The sequence below is a fragment of the Pinus tabuliformis genome, chromosome 9, assembly GCF_031772625.1.
Source record: "Pinus tabuliformis cultivar Carrire ecotype Pingquan chromosome 9, CPIR1, whole genome shotgun sequence".
Lineage (NCBI taxonomy): Eukaryota > Viridiplantae > Streptophyta > Pinopsida > Pinales > Pinaceae > Pinus > Pinus tabuliformis.
The window spans coordinates 520,321,196-520,327,948 of record NC_142307.1 but is presented as its reverse complement, the minus strand read 5'-3'; the positions used below and the strand labels follow the sequence as shown (position 1 = coordinate 520,327,948).

Genomic DNA, 6,753 nt, shown 5'->3' with positions numbered 1-6,753 from the left:
GTTATTTAACTTTACTCATATTTTGTTCTTATGTGAATAACATTTTTAATGCTATTATAATTACTCTATAGACTAGTAGGTATGACGAGAACATGAAAACTGATGGAATCATATGAACATTTATGAACATTAAGATATTTAGTTACAATGTTAATAGGATATATATTTAATCAATGTAATAGTATAACAAAATTGATGTTGTTTATAACACAATTCATTTCATAATTATTGTTATCTTTACCTATATGAGTACGATTTATTGACAAATAAAAAGATAATTGGATTTGTATTAATTGAAAATTTTGATTTTATTTTTTTAATAAATATAAATGAGATTATAATAAAATGGTGTGTGATTTTAAATATATATATTTTTCATAATACAAAGATCTATTCAAAAGAAAATCACAAATTTCAAAATATATATATATATATTAGAAGTATACATTTCAAGATAGCCTTTCCTCTATACCTCCTAATAAAAATACTCAATATTATTTTCAGTTATCAAATAGTTTTGAACTCCAAACTTCTAAAAATTCATTACTAAAATTTATAAAAATACACACATAAAAAATTAATTTCTTTATATAATTTATTTATTAAACTATAACTATATTAATTTTCTTTAATACAGTTAATTAAAAAAACAAAAATTAAAAAAACAAAAATTAACTACTAAATATAAGAAATTATAAACAACATTAAAAAAACAAAAATTAACTACGAAATATAAGAAATTATAAACAACATTATAAATTTTTTGATAAATAATCTTTTAATCTTCTTACCCATATTTACTTCACATAATCAACACTCTATCTTCTTAAAAATGAGAATGAGACGTTGATTTATGGGCATGACAAGTTGTTTTCTGGGTTGTTAAAATAAATTTCTAAACTTTCGTGGTCCCCGTCAAAATGTCTGTTGTTTTTGTTTTGTTTTTTTCAATATAATATTTTAATATATTTTATTAAAGATCTGAAATATTTAATTTCATTATTTATCTTAATTGTAATTTGTAACTAATAAATTTTAATTTTTTTGTTACGAGTATATACAAGTAAATTTAAGTTTATTTTTATGTTTTATTTTGTTATTATACCTGCCGAAGCTGGTATATAGCGATCGATATCGCTTTGACTACGTTTGACTTTTTAAATATTAACCGCTACTCAATACTTTAACCAAAGTTTTACGCAAAAAAGTGAATTTTTAAAATCATTTAAATATTTTTCGATGGTTTTCATTGGCCATTCAGCTTTGGGGTCTTATTGCCGACGTCGAACTTGCTTTTAAGCGAAGTTTGGCCTTTATCCAAAGTTTTTGGAGTATCATATAAAAAACATTTCGTCAAACAAAAATTTTATCCAAAGTTTTGTTACGCAGGTCTTATTGCAGGGTTTCGTTTTCATATGTAATCGTCCCTTTTAACATATGCTAAGTTTCAGCTACAAAAGATATTCAACTTTTCTGCTATCCAAAGTTTTCTGGTGCAAAAGATTTTATTCACTGACACGAACTTCAGAGAGAATTTACTGCCACATGGCTATCTGCATGCGGGAGCTCAGGTGGGCTATCTGCATGCGGTAGCTCTGGTGCTATCTGGAGGCGAGGAAGTTGATTTCTTATCAATCCTAGCATCCATCCTGGGGTTGATTCTTTCTTGAAACCATCTCTTGGGTTCTATCGTCCCACCCAGGCACCATTTTTCTCAAGGGAAAAACAATCCAGAGGCGCAAAGATGCAATCTTGCAGAAAAACTGGAGAGAGGCGCAAAGCTGCATTCTTGGTGTGCGTTGGCGATGCAAGGAAGGTGTCTTGTGCTTATCTGATCCCTGCTGTCTATCGGGTTCCTTCCGTGAGGTGTGCTTCGTTGCTCCCGTGGTCCTGCCTGTGCACACATCTATGCATAATAAAAGCTGCAATTTTACAGAAAAAGAGCTAGAATTTCTGGGTAATTTGACAAATTTGAGAATTTCATTTTAAGTAAATGTTATACTTCTACCTAAAACTGTATTTTCTACAATAATATTGAATTTTCATGAAAACTGTATTTTCTACAATAATATTGAATTTTCATGAAAATTTGATCTAGAGATTTCTAAATTTGAGATTATTAAATTTGTATTTTCTACAATAATATTGAATTTTCATGAAAATTTGATCTAGAGATTTCTAAATTTGAGATTATTAAATTTGTATTTTCTACAATAATATTGAATTTTCATGAAAATTTGATCTAGATATTTCTAAATTTGAGATTAGATACTTTGCTCATATTTGTAGTTTGATAAACTCTCCAAGAATCCAACAACATTAAAAGAAACCCTAGTTTTAGATGTCTTCAGTTCATACTTGCAGAAAAAAGGTTGAAACTTGTAGAAAACAATCACAAATTAATGATGGGGAGATGGATTTTGGAGATTCAGGGTAGATGGAATTTCATTTAGTTCTGGTTTTAAAATTTTTCCTTACCTTGGAGCATCCTTTCTAGTTGCTGTAGCACTTCAAGGGATTGAAGACCATAGATATAGCCACTGCATTCCCCCATTCTTTTTCTTTGCACTCCTCTCTGCAATAACAAGAAAGCCATGGCAACCGTCAACACGGTAGCAGCCGACGCCATAATCAAGCCAGTCATGCAATTGTTGAAGGATGTTATTATAATGAATAATAGTTTGGCAGAAAACTTAAACCAAGTATCTTAAAGAGAACATCTTTCCTTAATAAACAAAGAACCAGATGTCTACAAAGTCCAACCCTGTCGTGAAACTTGATTGGCAAGACTAGCACTTCTGAACAAATTCTAAACTTCTGGTTCTCAAAATGTATTTCAGACAGAGTGAAGCGTATGGTTTACTAATTTGGCACCTGGCATTTGTAATGTGACGTGTCAGATTAGCCCTTCTTAAAAGATTACATTGGTAAGCCCTTCTTAAAAGATTACATGTCGCAAATCTCATAGGAATCTCATCTCACAAAAAAATATTGCATTGAAATATTACATGGGCACTTTTCAGATTACTTTTGAGTCCTTTTTGAAAATAATACTATGCAAAATCACATGTGCATTTAATATAAGGCAACATGAAATGATTCGTTCAAACCTTCAACCCTTCTGCTTTGTGCACATTTACTTTTTGTCCTTCATGCACACTTTCTTGACTTTTCAGATAGAATGGTGGCTGCGGTATTTTACGAAGGAACTTTGATATTTTGGAAATTTGGTACCTTAACACACTGTGCGTTGAAGAAACTAACCCGTTCTTTTGCAGTGTCGTTGAGCGTTCGTTGAGCGTTAGTAACGCTAACTCTTTCTTTAAAAATTTCAGCTGTTTTAATATGTTATCTTTAAACGCTTTCTCTTAATTTTTCAGTTGTTTTAATATGCTATCTTTAATGGTGTACAGTGCGTTAATAAGTAAAAATTTCTGAAAAAAACTTGATTTTTCAAGCAAACTATACGACGATCCTAGCCTTACATTTGGAGAACCCTAAATCTAACACCTGTCACTCATTAGGGTTGGCTTGGTAACTCATTTCACGGAATAGGCTCCAGATGGCTAACATGCTATCCTTCTTAATAATGTAGGTGGCTCTTAACACCATGAAATGTGCGGCCATTAGTTCAGTTGAAGGTGTACCCAGGTTTGCAGGCTCACCCCCTCATCCGGAGAAGAATCAAGTCTGGAAAGGGGTTCCTTACGGTTTTTACTTTCGCAACAGGGGTTTCACTTGTCTCAATTTCACCTGCAATCTCCAGGACTGCATGGTCGGAGCAATGTCCACCACTTGCGAAGTGCTAAGGTGAGGGTTTGTAATTATTATGAAATTGTTACTATATTCTTTACTGCATAGTGAACCAACTCACAAACTGCAACGATGTTGACTACAGTCATCCCTGCTTGGGTGTGAGCCACGGTCCCTCTTGCAACAACAGGTAAGCATCGACTCTTAAACGCTCTTGTCCAATTTGGTCCTTCTATTGCATTGTTCATTAATTTTAACCCATCTCCCTTGTTTGCTGCAGGTAAGGGTTACCACGCTCAAATTCTGGGTACATTGAGGGCTATGTCCTCGTTTCTGTCTAACACATAACTTATTTTCCCAGGTTCTTTTCTTGCTCTGCTCCATCACCAGAATAGTCTGAACGAAATCTTAAGTTATATGGTCATGGCTACTTTCCACCAGCGTTTTCTTAGTTTTTGTTTAAGTAATATAGTTTTGTCGGATGGTATCTATGCATCCCACCGGTTGTAGTCTTACGAACCATTCAATGGTCTGAGGATTTTCTTTTCTTTTTTGTTTAACTTACACAGGACTGTAATTTTGTTTTGTTTTGTTAATTTCTCTTAGTTTTTTTCTTCTTTTTTAATTTATAGGGGTTCGGCATAATATTACGACTCCAGTTTGTATCTAAACGTAGACCCACAACGAGTTAATTAACTAAATGCAATTTTGTTTTCTATGGTTCGCTTATTTAAATATTTTGGTGGTTATCTGATAGCGTTGTTTCCCTCTCTCAATATTTTGTTATGCTGTAATTTAGTTCGGATTATTTCCACATTACTCTCCAGGGTTGTATTCAAGTTTAGATATGTAGAATCCATATCAGAACTGTCACCATGGCTGACCTCACGGTTGGCCGGGGGACTTAATCTGGTGTGTTGTTTTTCAGATGAAAAATTGCATACTATTCTATCAGTTTGATTGTTTCTCGTTGGGAAATGATTATGTAATTTTCTTCATGCATAGATGTTATGTTATGTGGTGAAGTTCCAGTCTAAGAAGCAGCCGAGCCGAAGACTAGCAATGTATGGTCAAACTGGAAACTAATACTTGGTTAGTCATGTGTCCTAGGCTTCTTTTGAACTTGGTCAATCGACTTCGCTTATTATTTCAATCCAAGTTAATATACAAGCTATTTTCGGCAGGTATGCCGTGTGCAACGCGAACTTGTTTTTTGTAAGGATTTTAGCTGGAGTGTTTTAAGTGAAAATTAGTTTCTAGTGGTATGAGTTTAAGTTTTTGGAGACATATCGTAATTGTTCCATTTATGATATTTATAAAATAGATGTACCTTGTATAAAAGTGACAATGATTTTTTCAAAATGATCAATTCTCCATAAACCCTCATTTCTGTTATCTTCTCCATAAACCCTCATTTCTGTTATCTAACTTTGTTAATTAAATGTTAATAAAACAGAGTAAAAAATATATTGAGAATAAGCTTTTAAAAATATATGAGAGTGAAAAAGGCAATCTAAAAATATCTAAATAATTAAAAAAATATTATCTAACTTTATTAATTAAATGAATAAAAAATATTATTAGAATCAGCGTTTCTATCTAACTTTGTTAATTAAATGTTAATAAAACAGAGTAAAAAATATATTGAGAATAAGCTTTTAAAAATATATGAGAGTGAAAAAGGCAATCTAAAAATATCTAAATAATTAAAAAAATATTATCTAACTTTATTAATTAAATGAATAAAAAATATTATTAGAATCAGCGTTTCAAAACACACAAAACACACAATAGTGAAAAAATAAATCTAAAAATGTGTAATTACGACATTTTTCTTAAGTTTAATTTGGTTTAATTAATAAAATCATATAATAAAAATCCAGATTACTCCAAGTAGTTACTGATTTTTTATGATTAAAAAAAATTATCTAATAAAAAAGCTTCTTCTTAAGACAATCAAGTGGTTGCAACAGTAGGATATCCCTTAAACCCAATTTCAAATTCCATAGGGGGCCATCTTTGGCCCATTGTGATAAGACTCAAGGAGTAGGCTCATGATAAGACTCAAGGAGTAGGCTCACCCACACTGTGAAATTTGGGCTTTTGCTAAATTATAATTTATTAGTATATATTCTTGGTAATTTGTTTTCACTTTATTAAAACCAGTATCATATGCAGTGTTGCTACTTAGTACATGCCTTATATGCAAAAAGTAATCGTTAGAAATTATTTAATGCTTGAACAAATCCATAAATCTAATAATGAAACACATTTGAATATGATATAGGGAAGTAACAAGAGTAATTAATGGACTAGATAACCTTTGAGAAAGATAAAGATAAGTGCATATATAATTTTGGATGAAACATGGGATAAGTGCGAAACATTAGCCCCAACATTGTTGTTTTCTACAAAAATTAAGAGTTTATTGAAATGTGCTTGTGCCCATTTTATTCCATCTTTAACTTTTGGGACCAAATAAAGAGGACAAACTACAACGCCATATATATAGCTAATTATTTAAGAAACTATTTATTTAAATTTAAATTTATAGTTATCTTAATTCAACATTAAATAATTTTTATGTCCAAAAAATCAAATTGATATGAAGTATCTCATGACATCTTAATTCCATGGCAAAGAATTCATATGTAATAAAATATCTTATTTAAGAAGCTATATATTTAACTTTAAATTTATAGTTATCCTAATTCAACCTCAAATAATTTTTATGTCCAAAAAATCAAATTGATATGAAGTATCTCATGGAATCTTAATTGTATGCAAAGAATTCATATGTGATAAAATATCTAATATAAAAAATTACAATGTCTAGTATATTAAAATAAAAAATTAAGTTACACAAAGACTTAAGTGTGAGTGCAAAAGTTTCCTACAATTTATTTTTTTAAGTTATTATTGAAATTGTGAAGACAATAGACAAAATATTAAGTTATGATTAAAAATGTGAAAACAAAAGAGAAAATCTTGTTTATTGTA

At 30.6% G+C, this 6,753-nt stretch overlaps 1 long non-coding RNA gene across 1 annotated transcript; it reads left to right on the top strand.

The window, feature by feature from the left end:
* The first annotated feature begins 1,694 nt into the window (after window positions 1-1,694).
* LOC149149493 (uncharacterized) lies at window positions 1,695-4,349 on the top strand. Its single transcript, XR_016262825.1, has 4 exons — window positions 1,695-1,866; window positions 3,596-3,810; window positions 3,899-3,943; window positions 4,034-4,349. It is a non-coding gene; the product is annotated as an uncharacterized LOC149149493 (long non-coding RNA).
* Window positions 4,350-6,753: the final 2,404 nt, after the last annotated feature.